Source organism: Eubalaena glacialis, chromosome 2 (genome assembly GCF_028564815.1).
Source record: "Eubalaena glacialis isolate mEubGla1 chromosome 2, mEubGla1.1.hap2.+ XY, whole genome shotgun sequence".
NCBI lineage: Eukaryota > Metazoa > Chordata > Mammalia > Artiodactyla > Balaenidae > Eubalaena > Eubalaena glacialis.
This window is the reverse complement of record NC_083717.1, coordinates 100,515,938-100,541,331: the sequence shown is the minus strand read 5'-3', so window position 1 is coordinate 100,541,331 and position 25,394 is coordinate 100,515,938. Positions and strand designations below refer to the sequence as shown.

At 38.0% G+C, this 25,394-nt stretch overlaps 1 protein-coding gene across 3 annotated transcripts in view; it reads right to left on the bottom strand.

Moving 5' to 3' along the window:
* The window catches only part of GABPB1 (GA binding protein transcription factor subunit beta 1), a 65,760-nt gene extending 45,104 nt beyond the window's left edge, over positions 1 to 20,656 (bottom strand). For 2 of the 3 annotated variants that reach the window (XM_061182145.1, XM_061182147.1), the window contains exon 1: positions 20,458 to 20,656. The gene's annotated coding sequence lies outside the window, so the exon portion shown is untranslated. Of the gene's footprint in view, positions 1 to 19,324; positions 19,365 to 20,457 lie in introns of those variants that run through there. The other variant, XM_061182146.1, reaches the window with a different exon arrangement.
* Between the last annotated feature and the right edge of the window lie 4,738 nt (positions 20,657 to 25,394).

Genomic DNA, 25,394 nt, shown 5'->3' with positions numbered 1-25,394 from the left:
AAAGAAACTACAAGCAACTTAAGTGTCCATCAACAGAAAAACATTTTTAAAGTTTTTATTATAAAACTTTTCAAATATAGAAAAATATATGTATATGCATATATGTGTGTATGTACACAAACACACATACCCATATGCCTATCACCCACATTCTAAATTAAAAGTTGGCCATCTTGCTTCATCCTACTCCTTTCTAAAAAAAGTACTTTACAGCTGACACACACTGCAGTTGGTTGTTACATCTCTAAATTAGTTTTATTCTAGGTAAATTTCCCTTTCCCCTATCTACCCCACCTGTTTTTCTCCCCCATGACATTAAATGACCAGTTCATCTGTATCTCACATTCTGGATTTTTCTAACTGCTTCCTCAAGGTAGTACTTAATTTCTTTCATCTTGCATATTTCTTTATAAACTGAAAGTCTTAAAAGTTTGACTAAACTCAGATTTTAAATTTTAGACAAAAATATTTCATAGATGATGCTATAAACTTGATATTGAATCACATCAGGAAGCATACATGTTTTGGTTCATTTTTAGTGATGCTACAATTAATAATTAGGTTGGTGATAGCCTGATCCTTCCACTGATCCAAAGTTTTATCGTCTTACTTTGAGACCAACCAGTACTCTGTGGAGTTGCTTTGGTTCCATGTGAATATCCAATTCCCAATGAACCTTTTGCCTAATGGTTTTAGCATCCATTAATGATCCTGGCCCAAGTCAATTATTTCATAACTGGTTGTAATAAATTGTGATTTCTAAATCTATAATTCCTTCTATATTTATTACCTGGCATTCCTCATTAACTGTAATATAGTTTCTACTAAAAGGGCAGTTCGAATGTTTAATTACCAATTTTCAGAGTAAAGAACAGGTATAAAGGCCATTTCCATTTGTTTTGGTTTGTTTTTTGTTTCAAAACTCTCCTTATTCTTTTTGATGTTCAACCTGTCCCAATTTTGGCCAACAAGAGCTTCTCTGGGTTGGCTTTTTGTTATCTTTGAAAGCTTTCTTGCTTCTGGCAAAACATGTTCCAGTTTCACTATGTATGCTCTCTGCCCCAGTCCTGGAATCAGTCATTTCTTTGAGGAGTGCTGGATTCTAAGTAGAAGTATTTAAAGACCAAAATTGGAGTGAGAGCAGTACTCATATCTACCAAAGGGACACACTGTTTCTAGGTCCTTTCAATGGACAGAGATAAGAAAGAAATATGTATTTGGATAGAATTAAGAAATAAATATTTTAAATCATGAATTCATATTGATATTTATAATTCAAATTCAACATTGTCAGGTTTTTTGCTTAACTTCTTTGATTGTACACAAGTATCTCTACTGCCTCCTAATATATAAACATAAAAACTTATGGGCTTTATCCTACAATACATAACAAATGCTGTCAAAATAAAAATACCAATAATTCCTGAGCATATATCCAGAGAAAACCATAATTCGAAATGATACATGCACCCCAATGTTCACTGCAGCACTATTTACAATAGCCAGGACATGGAAGCAACCTAAATGTCCATCAACAGAGTACTGGATAAAGAAGATGTGGTACATATATACAATGGAATATTACTCAGCCATTAAAAAAGAATGAAATAATGCCATTTGCAGCAACATGGATAGACCTAGAGATTGTCATACTGAGTGAAATAAGTCAGACAGGGAAAAACAAATATCATATGATATCGCTTATATGTGGAATCTAAAAAAAGGGTACAAATGAACTTATTTACAAAACAAAAATAGAGTCACAGATGTAGAAAACAAACTTATAGTTACCAGGGGGAAAGCAGGGGGGAGGGGAGGAATAAATTGGAAGATTGGGACTGACATACAAACTACTATATATAAAATAGACAACTAATACGGACCTACTGTATAGCACAGGGAACTCTTCTCAAGACTCTGTAATGACCTATATGGGAAAAGAATCTAAAAAAGAGTGGATATATGTATATGTATATTGATTCACTTTGCTGTACAGCAGAAACTAACACAACATTGTAAATCAACTATACTCCAATAAAAAATTTTTTTAAAATACCAATATTACAACTAGCAATAAAATGAATGAAGTTTAAGATTTCTTTGCAGTTCTTTTTGTCTTTAGCATATATGCCATTTAGTGTTGAGCTCAAAAGTCACTTGAGATAGTGTTTTTCTTCATGTATTTAAATAACTATTTTGATATATACATTGGTTCATTTGTTCAAGTTCTCAATTTTAGGAATTGTCTTTCATCTACTTTGACTTAGTATAATTTCTGAATATGTAAAATATTTCCACAATTCAAAAGTCAAAACTAAATAAAAAGGTAAACCCAGAAATCTCACTTCCATCCCTGTTTCCTTCATGTCATTCCCACCCACCCCACCGCAGGGCAACAATTCTATTCTAGTTTGTCTTTTCGGTTTTTCTTTTTGCAACATAAGCAAATTAGTATATATATTCTTATTCCTCCCACACACACACCTCTTAACACCAAAAGAGCATAGTACATACATTGTTCTGCACTTTGCTTTTTTCTACTTAATATATAACCTTGAAAATCTCCTTAGAGATTTTCCTCATTCTGTTTTACAGTAGCATAGTACTCAGCTATGTGAAAATACCAGTTTATTTTTAATTTAAAAAAAAACCTAGCAATCGTTTACTCTCCAGCAATCAAGTCAAGACTTCAACTTACAATTCAAGGTCCTGTATCAACTGCTTCAACCTCACACGTTCACCTCATCCAGTTTTCTAACCTCCCACTTAATAACCCCCAACAGTCATCAGAATCTAAACAGTTTTTCCTCATCCCATACATGCCCACCTTATTCCAGACCCAGTGCCTCCCCTCATGCTATTTTCCCAGTTTGGAATGGCTTCATCCCTTTTCTCCAAATCCTAGACTCCAACCAAAACCCATTTCAAAAATTCCTCTTCCCCAATAAGCTTTCCTTAAATGAGCTAACTCCTCAATAATCCTTCCTTTCCATTTTTCTCAGCAATTTATGCCATAATCCATATATTTCCCTTTCATTCATTACACAAATGTTTACTAAGCATACACTATCTGCCAACAGAAAGGTGAACAACGACAGACAAATCCCTACCCTCATGGAGCTTGTGGTCTGCAGGGAGAGGCTGGAAATCAACCAATCAATCAGTAAAAGTAGTAGTAGTAGTGATAAATGCTATGAATAAAATCTAAAACAGGGTAAGAAAATATAAGGCAGGGTAAGAAAATGGAGAGTACTGGATTAGGGACAGAGAACTGCCATTTTAGACAAAGTCTAAGGACAAGGCTCTTTGAGGAGGTGACATTTGAGTAGAAACACAAATGAAGGGAAGAAGCAAAGCAAGGAAGGATTCCAGAGAAGAGCATGATGGCTATGTCACTCTTTTAGCTGCTCAACATCAGAACACCTTCATACACCTAGGGAATTCTCCTCTTGAGTCTTCAAAGGCGGAAATGGCCACCTATTACTAAAGCTAGATATATACTTTCCCAGCTTTCCATGCAGCTAGGGCACAGTCATATGATCTCCTCTCAAACAGAGAAGTATCTATACTGGAATTTAACTTAGATGATAATGCATAAAAAGAGCAGGAAGTACACAGAATCCATTATGGCAAGAGTGGCAGCAGATTCCAATGACAGTAGTGGTAGCAGTTTCTTCCTGTGATAACTTCCTTTTCTGCGAAATTAAGAGGTAGTTTCTGGTGCTTAGAACTAAGAGTTCTGACTGTTCCTGGTGATCCAGGGAGACGCAATAACAAGTATAAGGGCCCTGAGCTAGAGTGAAGAAGAAGAGCAGGATATGCAATCACAGAGAGATGAATGGGCCCCTTCACGTAGGGCCTTATAGGCACTACTAAGGCGTCTGGATTTTATTGAGTTTACTAGGAAGCTGTTGGAATATTTTAAACATGTGTTGTGATGTGGTTGATCTAGTTTTTAAAAACTACTCTTGTTATTACGTGGGTAATACATAGAAGGTGGCAAGAATTGAGGCAGTAATACTAGTTAGGAAAATATTTTGGGCTGATGGTGCCTTGTGCTAGGATGATACCTGTGTGATCATTTAGACATTTTACCTTTAAGTACTATCTATCTAGGTTTAAATCTAGCATCTTATTTTGTGCTTTCCATTGTTCCCTGTCGGGTTTCTTTTCTCTCTTTCTTGCCTTCTTTTGGATTGATTCATTTTTTTTTTTTTTTAACATTCTATTTCCTCTACTGATTCGGAAGTTATACCCTCTCTTCTTTCAGTGGTTCCCTAGATATTATACCATGCATTAAAGTCTAAAGTTAATCAAAACCTTTAGTTCCCGCTTCCCCAAAGAACCTATAGAGTTTAGAAAACCCAAGCAACACATCAACCAAATGCAATGTGTGGACTCTGGATTCAATTTGAAGAAACTAAATGTACATTTTTAAAAGTCATTTTTTTAGGGCAGTGAAAAAATACTTGTATGATACCGTAATGATGGATACTTGTCATTATACATTTGTTCAAACCCATAGAATGTACACCACCAAGAATGAATCATAATGTAAACTATGGACTTTGGGTGATTATGATGTGTCAATGTAGGTTCACCAATTCTAACAAATGTACCACTCTGGTGGGGGATACTGACAATGGGGGAGGTTATGCATATATGGGGAAAGATGGTATATGGGAAATCTCTGTACTTTCCCCTCAATTTTGCTGTGAACCTAAAACTGCCCTAAAAAAAATAAGTTAAAAAAATCATTTTGGAGATAATTGGGGAAATGTGATCACTGCTTAAATATGTACTGATATTAAGAAATTATGTTGACTGTTTTTCTGGATCTGATAATGATATTGCAGTTTAAGTCTGTATCTTTTTAGAGATTAAAAACAATATATTTACAGATTAAATGATGTGATACTTGGAATTTGTTTTAGAATAATTGGGGGATATATCAATATATGAAACCAGATTAGTCATGAGCTGATCACTGTTGAAGCTAGGTAATGAATATGTGGGGTTCATTATACTCTTTCCTTTCCTTTTATATATTTAAAGTTTTCCACACAGTTTTTTAAATTTACCCTCCTTCTAGATAAGGACCCTAAAACCCCACTTATCCCCCTTCTCCTATTGCCTTGTTTTTTAATCCATTAGATATTTTTTACTGTTTTATGCAGTCCATATTCATTTTCATTTTCTAAATATACATCACTTTCTTTACTTTTCAGCCCTTCGTACATTTTATTCCTACCATGCGGGATTCACTCTGCCTGATGTATATCCTTTAGAACTGCACTAATATGGTGCATGTGACCATTTAAATTTAAATTAATAAAAAATTCAGTTCCTCAATCACAATAACCACATTTCAAGTGCTCAATAGTCCTATGTAACTTATAACTACAATATTGAACAGCACAAAGAATATTCTTATCATCACAGAAACTTCTATTGAATGGTGCTGGTTTAAATTATCTTTAATAAATGTTGGTAACAGTATGTTTTTGTTTAAAATATCTTTATTTCACCATCATTCTTCAATGATATTTTCACTGGGTATAAAATTCTAGGTTGGCAGGGTTTTTTTCATTTCATATTGCAAACATCATTTCACTATCTTTTGATTTCTTTGTTGTTCAGAAGTCATCTGTTAGCCTAATTCTTGCTACTTTGATGGTTATCTTCTTTTCCTCCAGCTACTTTTAGATTTTTCTTTATGTGACTGGTTTTCTGCAATTTCATTATGCTGTGTCTAGGTGTGGAATTATTTCCATCCTAATTAGGATTCATTGGGATTCTTGAATCCTGGTCTGGAATCTTTCATTGTTTCTGGAAAACATGAGCAATCTCCTCTTTAAATGTCCTATTTTTTCTCTCCTCTTCTTCTGGAATTCCAATTAAGGCTTTCTTACTCTATCCTCCATATCTCTTACCCTGTCATCTATATTTTCCATCTTTTTGTCTTTAACTTACATCCTGGATAATGCTGTCTGATCTATATTCCAGTTCAGTAATTTTCCTGATGTGTCCAATCTGCTGCAAATTATATCATTAAGTTTTAAGTCAGTTACTCTATTTTTTATTTCCAGCAGTTGTATTTGGTTTTTTTTCAAATTCACAATGCCACTTTTTTTTTCCTGTTTCCTGTCTTCAAGTTTGTTATTTATTTCTATAAACACAGTAATTATGGTTGTTTTATCATGTGTCTTCTAATTCTAATATATGATGCCTATGACAATCTTTTTCTGCTATTGTTTCCACTGGTTCTTGCCCATGTTTCCTTGTCTCCTTGTATGCCGGTTATCTTTGACTATGTGCTGGTCAGTGTCCTTCAAAAATTATTTGTGGGGAGGCATAAGATGAAGGAGCATTCCTCAAAGGAACATTGGCATTTGCTTCTGCCAAACACCTGAGGGATAATACCAGTCAGGGACCAACCTAAATTAAGTTGTGACTTAAGTTTCCCTTACATAGCTAGGCTGTGATCACAGTTTTGTAGAGAGTTTTGTCTCGTTTCTTTTTTTTCTCCTGTTCTGCTCAGTACCAAGACAACCTGCCCTGAAGTCCCTTGATACTTGACTGGGAGGTAGGCAATGAAAGGGGATCAGGAGTTAGTTCTGGTTCACCCTTCCCTCTCAGGTGTAGACATATGGAGTTCAAGCCTAACAAGGAAGGATCTCTTATAAGACTTTACCTGTCCACATGTGGGTAGGCTCTGAGTCTTGATTTCTGTCCATCTCATCCCACAAGGCTGATAAACAGAAACCTAAATTTCCTGGTATCAGCAAACATACTCAAGGCAAAAGTGGCTTTAGTTCTCTAGGTATTCTGCTAACCTCTCTTGGTTTAGGCTTTCTTCCAGAATTTGACTTACCAGATTCCACTATCTCCCCAGTTCTTCAAAGCTCTTAAGGTAGTGCTTTATATAACTTATCCAGCATTTTCAGTTGTTTCCAAAATGAGAACTCGTTTAAATAATCTATCCCACCATTACCCAGTTCAAGATATATTTCAAAGTAGAGTTAACAGGTCTTCCTGATGTATCAGATGTCAATGCACACAAAAAAAGGAGGAGTCAAAGATAATAACTAAGTTTTTAGTCTGAACAACTTGATGAAAAGTGGGATTATTTACTGAAATAAAGATGGCAAAGTGGGATAGGGTGGGTCACGTGTTAAAGAGTTTGGCCACATACTTGTTAAGTTTGAGATGCTTTAGCTAGGTTTTAAGTTTCTTGTGGAGAGAGACAAGACTTTCTTTTAGTGTCATTTGCACCCATAACTACTTTAGAGCAGTGCTACATACATAGTGGGTATTCAACTAGCAAGGCATTCTCCACATTTAGCAGCATCTCTGGTCTCTACCCTTAGATACCAGTAGCAACCCCCTCCCCATTTTATGACATCAAAAAACTGTCTCTAGATATTGCAAAATCACTCCAACTGAGAACCACTAATTAAATCCTTCTTGAATTAAAGTTAATTGCTATACACTGCGCTATCACCATCCTTTCCATCACCATCCACTCAACTGGACATATTAAAGATATATAAGATATATATGAGTTGATCCAAGCCAAAACTGTAGCTAAGCCCAATTCAGCATTTCCCAAAAGCTCCAGAGGACTGCAATACTGAGAAAAACATGGAGTGAAGGAGTAAGTACAGGTTGGAGGCTACAAAACAGTTTCACCTTCGCTCAAATAAGAACATCTCCAGGGACTTCCCTGGCTGTCCAGTGGTTAAGACTCCACGCTTCCACTACAGGGGGTATGGGTTCGATCCCTGGTCGGGGAACTAAGATCCCACATGCCACAAAGCGCAGCCAAAAAAATTTTTTTTCTAAAACAAAAACAAAAAAATAAGACCATCTCCAATTGTTACATGATCCTATGTAACATTATTTGTAATTTTTAAAGCATTTTTAAAAGAAAACTGTTGCCAGTAAAACATCTTCTCATCAGATATAAAATGGTTAAAATTTTAAATCTCAAGCAGGAATTATTAACAGCTCTTTTTTATTGCTACTCCACACCCAAATCCCTGTTAACATAAACCCAGAAAAGAACTACTAATTCATTTGCAAGTCCTGGCATGTATGTGCTTTATCTGCGCTCCCCTTTTATTTTTTTCACTTTAGCCAAATAGAAATCAAAACTCATATGGATAAATTAGGGCCTATAATATCAGATTCTGAATTACAACTCATTCAAATAAAGTTTAAACCCAAAATTATACAGCAAGAGTTTGTTTTAGGCAACATCCATGCATTTCATGATTCCTTTCTTTCATTAGGTTAAAACCTCTCTGTCTTACACAGTTACTCCCCAATGTACCATATAAAAAAAATACTTTTATGACCTACTATAAACTTCCTTAACTCAGCTTTAATGTTGTTTTAAATATTGTAATATAATCTCAAATACCTTAAAGATCACTTCGTTATTCAAAAGCCATTTTTATTTCTTTGAATTTCAGGCATCAAAAGTTGTAATTAATTTGGAACCATGCTAATAAATTAAGTTCCTACTTCCCATATAAGCTATGTATTTATCAGACACACATTCTCTATCTACATTCTACCAATATCTGTGCACACCGATGTCCCTATTTGACTGTAAAATTATGACATCATTACAAAGCTGTTCTCCAAAAAACCAGAATATAAATGTCTGTAATCTAAGCATAAAAAATGTTTATTGATGACTGTTTACTATTCATGTTTAAGCTCTAGTACCATATCTAAAGCACACAAATTATACACACACACATACACACATAAATTATACACACACACAAACACACAAAACAGAAAAGGAGTAAGCATTCATCAATTGGCACGACCAGAACTTCTCATGCACATGTCAAAACCTAGTCTTCCTCTTGTATCCCTGATGACACTACCATCACCTTTACCTCCCAAATTAGAAATCCAGGAGCTATCCTCAACTCCTTCCTCTCCCTCATGTCTCTACATACAGTTGATCAAGTCCTATAGAGGCTACTTCACTTCTCCTTTTCTCTTTTTTCAATAGTTCAAAAATCCAAAACACAGAAATGTAAACATTGAAAAGTCTCAATGAAAGTATTTATGCTATTCCCATATTCCTCCCAGGCACAATTATTCACCTTTACTAGTTTCTTGGGTATCCTTCCAGTATTTCTATAGTTACTAAAAGATTGCATTACTATATACACTGTTCTGCACTTGCTTTTCTTACTTAACACATCCTGAAGATCTTTTCCTATTAGTTCATAGAGAGCTTCCTCATTTTCTGTATAGCTGCTTAGTATGCTATTGTGTGGATATACCTCAGTTTATTATAGGTGGACATTACAAACAACACTGCAATTAATAAGTTTGTAGATGCATCATTTCACTTCATATAACTGTAGGATAAATTCCCTTAAGTAGGATTGCTGGGACAAAGGTAAATACAGTTGTAATTCTGATAGATACTAAACTGCCCTCATGTCATTTTTTAAATTAGTCCTTTACTCACCATTCTCTTTGTCACTGCATTCTCATGCCTGTATTAATGAAGTACCCCCTTAACTTGTCTCCCTCCTTCCCCAACCATTCTCCAACCTATTGTCAAGCTAACCATTATAATTTTTAATAAATTTTTAAGTATACAATAATTCTAATTTTTAAATTTTAAAGATTTTTGAAAAGGCTAAAGCTCCCTGATCATCCCTCCCAATCTTTACTCCCAAACCCCAATCCTCTATCCACCACCCAAGAGTTGAGCACTATTATCAGTTTAGTATTTATCTTACCAGACCATATTGCTTGCATTTCCACATATGTATCTGTACACCCCCTGCAAAATACAGTATTCTTCTGGGTTTTTTCCTTATTTATATAAATGCTATCATACTGTATATACTGCTCTACAACTTATCACTCAATAGTATATGTAATTTATTCATTTTTTAAATTCTTACATCTTACTCCATAGCATGAATATACCAATTTATTTGGTCATTTTCCTAATAATGATCAGTTTTATTTTTCCAGTTATTTTACTATTGTAAACAATTCTGTAGTGAACATACTTGTACATGCCTCCTTATGTACATATGTAAGTGTTCCTCTAGTGCAGAATATGGACAGATTTGTTGAGAATAGCATTTTAAATTAATAGATACTACCAAACTGCCCAAACCAATTTACACCTCCAAATTGCCTATACCAACCTATACGCCCAACAATAGTTTATAATATTTATTTCCTCGCAATAACCAATCTTAATATTACCAATCTTTTTAAATTTTTGTCTGTATGTTGGGTACAAAAGGTTACCTGTTTTAATATGTATCTCTCAAATTTTTAATGAGATTGCATATCTTATCAAATGTTTGTCAGTCACGTTTCCTCTTCTGAAACTGCCTATTCATGTACTTTACCCTCTATGTCACTGTTTCTTTGTAGGAGTGTATTTTATGTATATTTCTGGTTTATTATACATGTTGCAAATATTCCTCCCAGTCTGTTTTAAATGTCCATATTTTGAATATTGTCATTGTCTTAAACTGTAGTTTGGTCAAATTTATTAAAATATCTTTCTAAAACATAGATATAATCATGTATTTCAATCACCTATAGAATACAACAGAATTTAGCCATATATATATTTAACTTGAAGTGAAAAATACTTTAAATCGTTGGCCACCTACCATTCTGCTTTATAAATACAAGTCCCAGAATTAGTCTGAAACGTGAATCTCCCCCATTTCCTCAGTAGGTCTTAGTTCTCAAATGCTTCTTATAAAGTGAACCTCACACTGCAATGGGTGAAAGTTTAATGTTTAACAAGATTTTCTTTCTGGTACAACATAGCCCATAAATGTAGGCCAACTTCCTCTAGGGCACAATTGAAGAAACAGCGATATCTTTCATCAGTAGAGGAAAAGTTGGCTGAATTGGACTTATTGAGAGATGATAGCTCTACTTCTCATGTGGCAACTTCCTACAAGTAATTTTGACTATACATAATTTTCACCTAATTGCATAATCATTGAATTAGTGATGACTGCAATGTATTTCAGATCTTTAAAGATATGGCCCATGCCTCACTGCAGCATCATCAACTCACCATTTCCCCCTTGGGAACTCCAACAATACAGTTATCTATAATTACCCCTATGTACTATTCTATCTCATGGGACCATTCCTTTATTCATTATTCTGCCTGAGAAGTCTTCTCCTTATCCAATTTACCTGATCAAGTATTCATATTCTTCCTCCAAAACCCAGTTCAGACATTACCTCCCCCAACAAGCTCCCCTTGACCTTCTTAGCAAAAGGGATTAACCATTTCTCTATTCTCTCATTATGCCCTGAACCTACTTCCATTAATGTATGGATTCCACCATATTATGAACAATTGTTTACAAGCGCTCCTCTCCCATAAGCCTCAGGTAATCAGGCAGGGTTTACCTTATTCTCATGTGTATTTTATCAGTAGTATCCAGCAGTTTCTAGCATCCCACTGAATAGCTATTTGCTAAATTAAACAAGTCTTCTCTATTCAGCACTATAGTAAACATTAAAAACCTATACACAATAAAGTTGAACTCAAAATCTGTAACCAAAAATATTTTACAACCTGAAAGAATATGTAGATTATTAAAAAAGCAGTCTGTAGTTCCACTTTTTTGGTTTGTTGTTTTTTTAAGTGGGTATGTGCCACAGATCAGTGTTTTTCAAACTGTGGTCATAACCCATTAGCAGACTACGAAATAATTTTAATGGGTTAAAGCCAACACTTTAAAAAATACCAGCATATATCAAATATAGTAAAGTCATGTTTAGTGAATTTCTTCCAGCCATACACATGTGTACACATACACACAATACACAAACAACAATACATATGTATGCTAACAATGTTAAATACACTTCTTACCGTGGGTCACAATAAAAAATAATTTGGAAGCTACTTCCATAGTTGCTATATGGGTTTGGAGAAGCTTTAAATTAACAAACAAAAGTATATAGTCAGGAAGGCTTCTTCAATGAAAGACTTAACCAGCTGAAGCATCATCTGGCTCCCCACTACCTCTCTAATCTCATCTATCACTTCCCCTTATTTATTCTGCTCTAGCCACACAGGTCTTAGTAACTATTCAAACAAGCCAAACATGTTCCCAGCTTAGGATCTTGGAGATGTTGTTTCCTCTGACTAGAAAGCACTTTACTCGGATAACTGCACGATTTACTCCCTCATTTCAGGACACCCAAAGAGAGCAGCTTTCTCTGATCACCTAAAATAGGAGCCACTTCCCACCATTCTATCCCCTTATCCAGCTTTACTCTTCATTGCACTCATTACCACCTGACATTTGTTTACTGTGCCCTCTCTCCCCCCACCCTGAATGACAGCTTCAAGAAAACAGACTTCGTCTTCTGTGTTGTTCATTACTGTAACACCAGAGATTAGAACAGTGCCTGGCACAGAGCACTGCTAAGCTGAATAGGTTTTGACAGGCAAGGAAAAGGAAAAGGAAGAACACATAGAGTTATGCCTAAGCATGGTGTAATACAGAGAGGAAATACTACCTTGGTAATGTTAAGGAGTAAAGAATAAGGTTGAAGAAGCAGACTGTAATATGAAAAAATTTGAAAGCCAGAAAGTAGAGTTTGGACTTTATCCTGCAGACAATTGGGAGTCGTTCTATGTTTTGAGCAAACGGTGATCCATTCAAACATTTATTCAGCACAAGTTCAATTCACTTTGCTTGGCACAATGGAGAGTGCAAAGGTCAACAGTACATGTTCTCTCTTCAGACTGCTTAGGTTTAGCAGCAATGGGTTCAAAAAAATTTTTAGGAAAACTATTCTGGCAGCCATATGAAGGATGGATTGGAGGAAGGTGACTCTAAAGTTAGAAAGGGCAAATAACAGGCAATGCAGAATCCCAAAAACAGAGATCCAGTAAAGAGTAATCTAAAGAATCATGCTGACTGATGGATATACAAAATAAAGGAGAAACATGTATCACAGACAACTTTAAGATTTAAGCATGGGGACTTTCCTGGTGGCGCAGTGGTTGAGAATCCGTCTGCCAATGCAGGGGACACGGGTTCAATCCCTGGTCCAGGAAGATCCCACATGCCGCAGAGCAACTAAGGCTGCTCATCACAACTACTGAAGCCCACGCGCCTAGAGCCCGTGCTCCGCAACAAGAGAAGCCACTGCAATGAGAAGCCTGTGCACCGCAACAAAGAGTAGCCCCTGCTTGCTGCAACTAGAGAAAGCCCACGCGCAGCAACGAAGACCCAACGCTGCCAAAAATAAATGAATAAAATAAATTAATTAAACCAAAAAAAGATTTAAGCATGATGATGATAAAACAAAGAAAAACAGAGTAGGTGGAAGTTGGGTAATAATAAATCAAAAAGTGAAGGAAATTCCTTGAGCCTCTCAATGCAAGTATTCGGTAAACCACTGGAGATAACAAACCTGGAGAGTACACATTGATGAGTCATCAACATATAAAACATCCATGGAGAAGAGACAAAGAGAGGTGAGCAGAGGGCCAAGTACTGAGAAGAATAACGACAGTGGTTAAGAGGATCATGAAAAACAACCACAAAAAAAACATAAACGTAGTAGCCAGAAAATCAGGATGCACACTAACGTGAAAGGCAAGGAAAGAAAGTTAAGAAGCCTAGGTGGAAGTCAACAGTAACACATATACACTGACTGAATAAAATCAGGATGAAGCCAATACCATTGGAAAAAAGGATGTCCCTTGAAGCAACAGTCTGAATACGTCACATTCACATGTAATGTCATTACAAAATTGCAGTAAGTTAGGGAAGAAGTAGTAAAAGGGCTGAGGGCAGCAAGAGCTGAGGGCAGCAATCTTAACTAAGGTCTTAAAATTTTTGAAATAAAAAAGAGAAATGAGGAAGATACCTAGAAAGAACAGTAGCAATAGTTAATCAAAGTTTATTTTTTTCTCCCGAAATATGGAAGTCTGTATATACTTGAAGGTAGGGAGGAAAAACCCCTGGAGATAACCATCAAAGTGATCAGAGGAAAAGTTAAGTATGGCAGCAAGATTCCTAGAAAAACAAGATTCCTCTTCCATTCAGTTTACAAAATAAGGTGAAAGACTAGAGACTTGTCATGGTGAAAATAAAACAAAAAAAAATGCAAGCTTGTATTCTATTTTCTTTTTCAATTAAGTAGAAGTCAATGGCACCTTCTGAAAGAGAGAAAGATATATGAGACAAAAGCAAAATATTAGATTAATAAAATGATTGCCAAGTAGCAAGGGTCCATTGGATCTGTCCAGCATAAATTTATAGTGGCCAAAAATTTTCATAATTACCCACCTTCCTCCACAAATACACTGTGACCTATGAGGAAAAACAGAGGAAATAGATGGGTAGGAAGATTTGACAACAGGAGCCCAGTAAACTATGAAAAAGTGACTGATGCAAGTTCAGGCTATATATAATGCATACAGGAATAAGCTAAGGGAGAGAAATTGAGGGTCCCTATGAAAAAAACAGATAAAGGAACATAGGTGGAGTAATCGCAAAGTTCAAAGAGTTCACACGAGCCAGTTAGGATGTAAGAAATTTTTTAGATCGTTCACTTATACACCATACTGTATGCTATGGTCTGAATATCTGTGTCTCCCCACCCCTCAATTTTATGTTGAACTCCTAATGCCCAAAGTGATGGTATTGGAAGTGAGGCCTTTGGAAGGTGATTAAGTCTTGAGGGCAGATCACGAATGAGATTAATTTCCTCATAAAAAGAGATCCCAGAGAGGTCCCTTTGCCCCTTCTACCATGTGAGGATACAACAGAGAAGTCTGCAACCCGGAAGAGGGTCCTCACCAGAGCCCAATGATGCTGGCACCTCGATCTTAGACCTCCTAGACATGCTTTAAAATTAAAAATGTTTTAATATTAAAATAAAATAGTACTCAAAATTGAGTAAATTCCACAGGTTCCTTAACTGCAATTCCAAAACCAAAAAAAGCTCTGAAACCCAAAATAATGCATTTGGCAGTAAAACCTTACCTAAACTGACATGAAGCTATTTATAGTCTTTATTTACCCCATTTAGTGTAAACATTCATACATTTTGCTGCAGAAATAGTAACTTGTTTGAAGAGGGCTACTGCACTGGACTGTTGAAAGGTTACATAACACTACCTTAGCTATATTCAAAAAATTCTTAATTCCAAAACCTATTAGACCACAAGGGTTTTAGTTGACTATGATCCTACAATAATTGCTAACATTTACTGAGCTATTAACCATGTGTCAGACACTGCTCTGATCACTTTATATGCAGTAACTCACTGAATCCTTCCAAGCACCATGAGACAGGTATCATAATTATTCAAATTTTACAAAGGAGGAAAGTGAGGCACAGAGAGATTAAGCAAGTCACAGAGCCAGAGAGTGACTAAGCTGGGATGAATACAACATTTAAAATATTACACATACGGTGAAGAAAACATAACAAAATATAGAACTGATTATAGTAGGGTGGTAGCAGTCAGTGATATTTTTCTCTATTCAATTAATATATTACTTTTAGAATGGTAAAAAATCAAACACTTCATGTGTTCATTAAATACAGAACACTTCATGCACTTACAAATTCTCATTTATGTGCAATTCCTTAGTCAACTTGCATAAACGGCACAGTATAAAATCCAAACTCCTCAGCTTATGCTAATATTTTTAATTTTTTACTGAAATATAACACCTTAATATCTTTTTAATCACAAGCAATACACAATAATACATATTCATTGTAGATGTTAGAAAATTTGTATAAGTAAAAAGAAAATAATCACCTATAAAATTACACTCAAAAATAACTACTTAACAATTTGGCACATTTCCTTCCAGATGTCAATGTATTTGTTATTTAATCAAAATAAAATGTTTTTAAATTTACTTTTTTCACTTAACATATACCAAGACATAATTTCATGTTTTTATTCTTCTAACCATCATTTTAATGGCTAGGCAGTATCCCACTGTAGGGATGTATCCTAACAACCACTGTGAAATATTTAAGTTGTTTATAATTCCACAGCATAGAGTCACCGGCTCTGGGGGTCAAACTGTTTGGAATCAGGTCCATGCTCTACATTACTAACTCTGCTACCCTGGGCAAGCTACCTAATTTCTCTATGCCTCAGTTCTCTCTTCTGAAAAATGGGGATAGTATAACCTACTACATGATTAATGTGGGGAGGAGGGTCAAATGTGTCAATATACAGCTTTTATTATCAACAATGCTGCAATTGGTATGTAAACAGCTACCAATTTATTGGCATATCTTTACTACACCAAAATAAATTCATTTAAATAGGAATTTCCACATCAGAAGGTATGCCTATTTTTCAGGCTTTGAATCTGCCAAATTACAGCTGGGTTTAAAACCTTCATCAAATAGCTCTCTCACTTAATACTCATTTCTCTTTATCCAAGAAAATGAAAACTATGATGCAGTTAAGCTAACCAGCTTGTTTCAGTTAGCTTTTGCTCTTCCACTTTTGTACCTGCAAACCTAGACGGATTTCATAAAATCTGTTTGTAGGGAAATTAATGAAACCTGGCCCAAATCCTCATTCAGCACATCATTTCCTCTACCCTCCAATCCCTAACTTTAACACTGTCAGTGGGAGGGGACAGCCTGCCACCCAAAACAACCCATTATATTTTTACTGTTTTGAGGAAATTTTTCTTGGAAGAATGCTGAAATCTGCCTCCTTCTAACTTCTACCCCTTGATCCTACTTCTTTCTGGTCAAATCAAACCTGATTTTTCTGTGTGACAGACCTCCAAATATTTAAATACTGCTATCATTTCTTAGATGAGCTTCTCTTTTTTGGGCCAAACATCACAGTTTTTCAACTTTTCCTCCTTTCCATTTCCCCCACGATCAGAATTCTCTGGCTACGCTCTATAGTTCAGTGGTTTTTAAACCTGATTGTCTATCACCTAAGGAATGTGAGAAAAACAGAGTGGCCCTGTTCCTATCTTACTTAAGCTTGGGCCTCCATGGTTTTTTTTAATTAGCTCTCCAGGTGATTCTGATACAAAGTTTGAGAACTGATGCAAGGTCCCACTTACTAATATGATATATCATATGCTACCTGAAAATCTGACATAATACCCCAGGTATAACACAACCAGTAGAAAGTAAAGTGGGGCTAACACCTTGCTCTTTCTATATGCTGTTCTACCTACTTCAAAATGTCATTTACTTTTAAAAAAATTGTAAGTGTTGATTCTTATTAAATGTACAGTTAAAATGATCAAGTCTTTTCCACATTCTCTATTTGTGCATTAGCATCTTGGGCCCTAACTGCCAACCTTTATAATCATTCCCATTAAAAGGTAAGAGAACTCGGGCTAAGAGTTTTAGATTTCTATTTCTAAATGGATCAATGGCCCTGCATGTGGATTTACCTTCAGTGGAGAAATCACTTCATGCTTAAGCCTCTACACTTACATTATGGACATACTCAGCCCAAATAAAGGGGAACTAGCCCACCAACGACTGAACTGACAGTTGACTGCACCAAAGCATCTTCTCTGTGCAGAGCACTGTTGTCAACATTAGAGGTAACACATAGGCCCTAATACTAATACTAATAAATTGACCTTCTAGAGAGCATGATGGAACAAACATCTTCAGAAAAAGTTAAGTATAATACTAATTATCATTGTCCCAAGGTAGACACATTAGTGCTGTATAAACATATGATTACTAGTTGGAAAGCTCTGGGACCAAAGAAATGACTCATTAGAAAACTAAGTTGCCCTGAACTCTAAGGTTTTGTTTCAGTTTGTTTTTTAGCGATTGCAGAGAAGAGATGGAGCCCATCCACATTCAAGCTACTTGCAAAAGGGCACTGCACCCTCAAAATTAATTCATGAGTCAAAATTTCTTGCAATGACTTCTGAATCCCTAACGACTTGTTTGCTTTACCTGTTACTATTTCTAACTTGAGGTGCTCAAGGGCCAAAAAAAAAAGTCCATTCTATGGACGATGAGGCCCATTATAAATATATCTTAGAGTTGAGGGTAGGGGGAACAAACCAAGATCCAATCTATTTATTTTCATTTCGATAGCAAACATCAAAAATATACCTGGCATTTTCTAACAATTACATGAAGAATGACCAGATGCTTCCTGTTGATGGAACAGAACTATGGACTGACAGAATCAGACTAAAGTTCACAAAACAACTAGAAGTGAATTTAGCTTCATTTCAAAACCATTAAACCAAAGTAAGTATGGCCTTAAATTTTCACGCATTTACAATTTAATTGTCCCCCAACCTAGAAAACCCAGATTGATTCAAAGAGATAGACAATTCGAACTCTAAGTTACAGAGAGTTAACTCTAAGTTTGTATACACATTACAATACAAAAGCACTGTTTCACCAAAGGTTTTACTGCAGGATTCCTTTTAAATCTGGCACTCCTATATTGCTTTGAAAGTGTCCTATCTTCAAAAATTCCATTTACATACAAGTTTTCACAAGCAAATCTAACACGGAATTCATGGTTTACTTGTGTACATCATTAAAAATAAGTTGTGGAATTAAAAATTAAGTTTAATCACTTAAAATTTTTTCAAATGTTCTAAATCCCAAACTGAAAAAAAGTTGGAGTCCAAGAAAAAAAGCACAGGAATCAACCTTCTTATCCATATTTTTTAAGTGTGTCTTGTATAATAACATCCTGATTTGACTTGTATGGTGAGAGCAGGATAGAAACGACACATTTTTTAGTTTTTAAAAAAAGGCATGAGTATACAGTGTTTTCCAGTGGTTACATGGTGTGACACCACATCAGACTGAATGCAGAAGTAGGTTTAAGAATCTAGCTATCTTCTGTTAAACCTGACATTAAAGACTTGCAGAAATGCAAAACAATGTCACTCTTGCCTAAAAGGTCACTGATGTGAACACGCGATGGATTTTTCTTTTGTTATTTTTGGAAAAATAAATACTTCAAAAGAGAGAAAAGTTAAGAAAAAAGATAAAGCCGTCTTTAGTTTCCTTAAATTCAATATCTGAGCCTGAAAGTGGAAGTGTCAAGGTCGATGGTTACAGGTCAGTGAGAAGAAATTTAAAGTAAGCTGGCTGGGTCTATGTGTGAGATAAACTATCTGCAAAAAGAACTTTTGACCACGAACTTCTGCATAATAAACTATGGTGCTTCTTTAATTCTGGGATGGCAAACTACTGTACAAGGATCATTTACTCACTACATCAAACCATTTTCGAGATAAAAACTGTACTTCAGAAAGTAACTTGCCTGAATCGAGACAGCAAATCAGTGTCCAGAGAGAGCACTTAAAATATTTCCATATTACCAAGCCCCCTTCAGAAGTACTGTGGTCTCTGCCCCTCCTTTGAACAGATGTCTGTTCGCCACAGTCCAATCAGGTTTAAAGCAACAGTCTGTGTACTGAAAACAGGCTTCAAGTGGGAAAACACACACAAAGCAGGCCTATATCGTTCCTTTGGTTTCAGTTTTCACGATGCACCCCTGAGGCTAGGCACGCTGGTTCAACACGGCAGGACAGTTTCAACGAAACACAGTAAATACACACTGATTAACTGTGCCCAGGCAGAAATGACCTGGCAAAATTCTCAACTTCGCCCCCGAGGCCCTGCACCCGCAGATCCCGGCGGCTAAGTCCCAAGAACAGAAGTGCCCAGCATCCTGAGCGGCTGGCTTCGTCCCCTCAGGGACTCGAGTCCCCAAGACCGAGGCAGTCGCCGGGGCGGCCCAGCGCAGGACCGGCCGGGCGCTCCCGTTAACCCTGTCCGGACCGGCCGCTCCCGCCGCGGCCCGAGCGCCACCCAGCCCCGCGGGCCCAGCAGCACAGCTCACCCGAAGCCGGCCGCCCCCGCCGTCCCTTCCCCGCTCCGGCGAGCCCGGCGGTGCGGTCAGGCCGCCCAGACAAAGAGAGCGGCGGCTCCCGGGGCGGCGGGCGCCAAGGCCGTGCCGCGCCTGCCTGCCTGCCTGCCTCCCTCCCTCCCTCGCCCGCCTCCAACAGAACCCCCGCAGCCCCGGCCCGACCCCATCCCGCCCCGGGGCGGCCGCTCGGGACCGGCCGGGCTATGAGCCGCGGGGAGGCCGCAGCTCGCCGGGGCCGAGGAGGGGGCGGCGGCCGCCACCATGTCTGCCCGCCCCTCCCAGAAGCGGGGTGCGAGCGGACAAAGCGCGCCGGCGGCACGGGCGGAGCGGGGGCCCAGGCCGACCCCGCCGACCCCCGCGGAATAAGCGGGGCCAAGAGCCCCGGAAACCCGGCGCCTTAATGCAATAAACAGGAAATCGCGGGGATGATCTGGGTTCCGGGGGAAGTGGAATTATTTTTTACCAGCGAAGAGATCAACTTCCACATCCGGTGGTAACAGGGCCCTACACAGACCCGCACTGACCTGGAAAAGCTTCGGGAGCGGCGACCGGGGAGCAGCAGGAGGTGGTTCGGGGACCCGAGGCGCCTCGTACCCGGCCGGGCTGACGCGGCCCAGCTAAACACAAAGCGCTTCAGCTGCACAGGGCGCTATTTTCCGAAAATGCCGCGTCTGGTCGGCGCCCAAAATCCCCACCGAAAAGTCCCCCGTGCTGCGCGCGGAGGGACACATGGTGTGCGAGTGAGTCAAAGCTCCCAGCATCCCTCCCGGACCCGGCCCTCGTCAGCCTTTCGTCTGAGCCTTTCCGCCCCTACCCTGGTCAGCAGATCCCTCTCCCACCCACTCCCCGATCCCATTCCGGCGGGAGGAAGGGGGCGAGACGGCTTGATTTTTCTTTTTAACAAAGGGGAGGAAAATATGCCATTTCTAGAACTTGAGCCACACAAAGAAAGCGGCGGAATGATCCGCTGTCGGCGACCGCAAGTCCCGGCTCGCCCGGCGCCTGCGCGGCACGGGGGTAGGAGCTGCGGCCGGCCATGTGCGCGGCGGGGCCGCAGGCCGGCCACCTAGCCTTCCCGCCACTTTCTGCGGGGCTAGGCGTGGGAGGCTGAAGTGCGTGTGCTAACGTTATGTCTTCGGCGTGAAAGCTGAGAGACGGGGAATCCTGACCTCTTCCAGATTAAGCTGAGCCATCTAGCAGAGTCCTGGGAGACGGAAGGGCAGTGAGAAAGCTAGGATTTAACTTGAAGCGGCCCTAGATTCCACTAGGCTGACTGGGACAGGAGTAGCTGTTGAGGTACAAGGGGAGGAACTACGGATGTTATTTCTCCACTGCACCTAAACTGAACAAGTCAAGTTCGTGACGAAAACGTACATATTCCTGTAGCCACCCCCCCGCCTTTTTTTTTTTTTTTTTTCCTTAAACATTCTGTTGATGCCTTATACTTCGTAGACCTTTCGTAACTGCTCGCTGAATTCCCTTGGATTACTGTCACCTCAGAGGTAGAAGTCTTGTTTTTCCGTGGCTAGAATGTCAAGATTTTTGTTGTGTTGTATTTTATTAAGAAAGCAGCAAAAGTTTATTTGTGGATGGTGATTTACAAAGTAAGAGTCTTACGAGTTTAAATTACTTGTGATGATTTTGCTAAAATACCCACCACACTGGTAATGTTTTTAACAGATGAGCCTGGGAATGACTTTTCCAACCTTCTAACCTTACAGTTTTTGGCTTTCTATATCTAGGAATGGGGAATATGTGAGAGAGCGCCAAGATTTTAATCTAGAAGAGTTTACAAACAAATGAAATACATGTTGTCTACTGATTTTGGGTGGCCTCAGGTAAACAGTCTTTCTCCACTTACCCTTTTGTGTTATTGATGTAGAGATTTGTAAAGTCTTTGTGTAGCTTATTAAAGCGTTGTGCCTAAAATAGAAACAAAGTGAATGGCATAGGAGCCCTATTCTATTTTTATTTCAATTTAATATTTTCAATGCTTCTTTCGATAGTCACATGCTTCTCTTTAACATTGAGTTTATCTGAGTAAACATTCAGCTAATGGTTGTTATAGAATCCTTGCCCTCATTAATCTTATGCTGTAGAACGCAGACAAGTAAATAGGCATCATCAGCAGTATAATGAGGGTAAACTGCTGAATGCTGTGAAATTTTATATAGGAGGAATCCCTTACTTACCTGTCAGGGAGGCATGGAATGGGACTGGAGAAGCAATTAGCTTTAATAAGGGAGTTGGGGAAGAACCTTCCAGACAGGTGAAGCAACAAATGCAAAGGTTAAGAGGAAAACTCTGGAGAAATTGTTGGGCAAAGAAGATAATGCTTTTTCAGGAATGCCTAGAGATGTGTCTGAAGAGGTCTAGTCATAAAGGCCTTGAATGCCATTTGCAGAAATTAGCTTTTGAGAGCTAAGAGGACGGCATTGAAAGATTTTAAGTAGAAGCAGTCAGATTGGATTTGTATTTTAGACAGATCACTGTTATGCAAAAGTCAGAGGCAAAGAAAACAGTTTGGAGAAAACAGCAATCTATGAGACAGTAATGACTTGGACTGAGATAGTGGCAAACAGGAGTGAAGAATATGACCAAAGATGTTGTTGAGAGCTTGGTGATTTGGTTGACTGGATAGGGAATGACTGAAAAGATGTCAAAGATGACTCCCAAGTGTGTTGAGGGAGCATTTAGGAGGATGTCTTCACTGAGATTAGAAGGGAAGAGGAGTACATGTGACGAGAGGAAGGTGGTTCTGTTTGGGTAGAATTTGAAGTGCTTACGAGCCAACCAAGCAGATATGTCTAGTAGCCACTTAGGTGTTCTTTCGTGTAAGTTGTCTCGAGAGCAACTGTTACTGGCACTGTTCTACACATTAGAACAGATTAAGCAGGAACAAGACCAACAAGGTTCCTGCTCCTGTTTCCGTGGAGGGAACAGACTATAAACAAGTTTTATAAAAGAAGAGGAAAGGTAATATCACATAATATCCTTTATGAAGAGAATAAAAGGGTATTTGGATGAAGCATTTCTCCGGGAAGAGAGAGCAGACATAATTTTGAAGATTGTTCAGAAATGGCCTCTCTGGGAGTTTCCTGGTGGCCTAGTGGTTAGGATTCTGGGCTTTCACTGCTGTGACCCAGGTTCAGTCCCTGGTTGGGGAACTGAGATCTGGCAAGCCGTGTGGCACAGCCACAAAAAAAAGTGGTCTCTCTGAGAAGGTATTCTTTGAGCTAAGACCTGAATGGGAATAAGTTGAGAGCAGTATTCAAGACCAAAGGGAATAGTTGAGGCAAAATCCTTGGTGAGAAAGCAAGAAAGGCAATGTGGCTAAAGTCTAGAGAGCAAAGAAAGGAATGGTAGAAGATGAAGTCTGCAGCCTTGGTAAGTTTCAGAGCTCTAGAAGCCACTGAAGGGTTTTAAGGTATGGAGTAACATGGATAGTAACAGTAGAGATAAAGTGGATGCGTTGAAGATATATTTTGTGATTAGACCCGACCTATATTGCTAATGAATCAAACAGGGAAAGGGAAAAATCAAGAGTGATTCCTAGGTTTGGGGCATGATTGTCTAGGCCAACACTGTCCAATATAAATATAACACAAGCCACATATGTAATTTTACAGTAGCCACATTAAAAAAGTGAAAGAAAACAAAAAGAAATTAAATGTAATCTTATTTAACCCGATATATCCAAAATAGTATCATTTCATATGTGATCAACATTAAAAAGTATTAAATATTTTTAAATATTTTGCATTCTTTTTCTCATTACTAAGTAAGTGTTCAAAATCTGGTGTGTTTTTTACATTTATAGCATATCTCAATAATTGATTTCATAAAATTTACAGTTGAAAAAGTAGATTCACATACTCGAATCATTCCAAACATATTTCAAAAGTTTTGCAGTAATTGAATTATGTATAAGATTTTTTATTTTAAATTAAAGTTAAGATTAAAATTTTACTTCCTAAATTAGCCACATTTCAACTGCTCCATGGCCACTTGAGGCTAGTTGCTACTATATTGGACAGTGCAGGTCTACTAGAATAAAGAATAGTGTAAAATCAGACCAAAAAAGTTGTGTGGAACCAGCCTGGAAGGCCTTTGATGCCATGTTAAAGGATTGGGATCTTACCCTAGAGACAGAGGGAACAGTGGGTAGTTTTTAAGCTAAGGAGTGACACAACGTTGTGCTAAAGGCTAGAAAAAGTCCAGTAGGCGACCAGCTGATGACTCAGGACCAAGAGCAACCCTTCAGTAGAGTCTCCACATTCTAGGACCTACCTCAGCCCTTCAAATTCAGAAGTCAGATTTTTGTCAGTGCAGTAGAGCAGTGCTACCAAAAGTATGAGTCACAGGCCACTGCCAATCTGTAAACCCTTTGTTATTGGTCCAAGGCATTTACAGAAATCGAGAGTAAGAATTTAGAAACTTTTATAGCAATTAGTGTTACACTAATTTTATGTCTATGGTTCTAATAAAAATTGGGGGCTTGTATTGTTGTATATGCCTTTGTTTTCTTTCTTTATTTCCCTTCTCTAGTAATTTTGTATTTTTTAAAAGTGTCTATGATCTTTCACCACAGATTATTTTTGAAGCACTGCTCTAGAGACACTCTGATGAAGGGAGTCAGAAGGACCAAGTTCCCAGAAGACTAATCTAAACCCAGTGCCTTTTTTTTTTAACTTTATAGTGAGAACTATAACGGCTGATAGGGGAATGGACATCTACTCAGTTTCTCCCCCTATACCGAAATGGAAGGCTACATGGAAATAACCAAATTTATAATGGCTACCACTTATTAAATGTTCCTGTTTGCCAGCTACTATGCAAAACCTGTTACATATTATTGTCTCATTTAACCCTCATAACAACTCTTAAAATAGGTATTATTAGCCCCATTTTTCCAAAGAGGATACTGAGGCTAAAACAGTTTAAATAACTTGCCTAAAGTCACCAAGCTGGTAAATGTTAGAGACAGGATTCCAATACAGGTCTCTTTTCAAAGCTATTGTCCCTAATCACTTTTTTTGCCATTATATTCCAAGTATCTAGCAGATTCCATGGCACAGTAACTCTACATTGGTTTAGAGAGAATGCACGAAGTTGACTGCATTACCTCCCAGAGGGTCGTGAATTTGGGGTTCTGCAGAATAAGAGGAGTTAGTGGTATTCTAATAGCATCCGACAAATGCATTCATTTCTACAATAGAAATATGTCTGTTTTGCTGCTATTCAGAATTTATAGACTCCCACAAATGAATAAAAAATAGAGACAACCCAACAGAAAAATTGGTAAGATTTAAACAGTCACTTCACAAAAGAGGATATCTAAATGGCCAATAAACATGTAAAGGTGCTCGACTTCTGTAATCATTAGGGAAATGCAAATTGAAATCACAATGAGATACTGTGGCACACACACAATAATGGCTAAAATGGAAAACAAAATGTC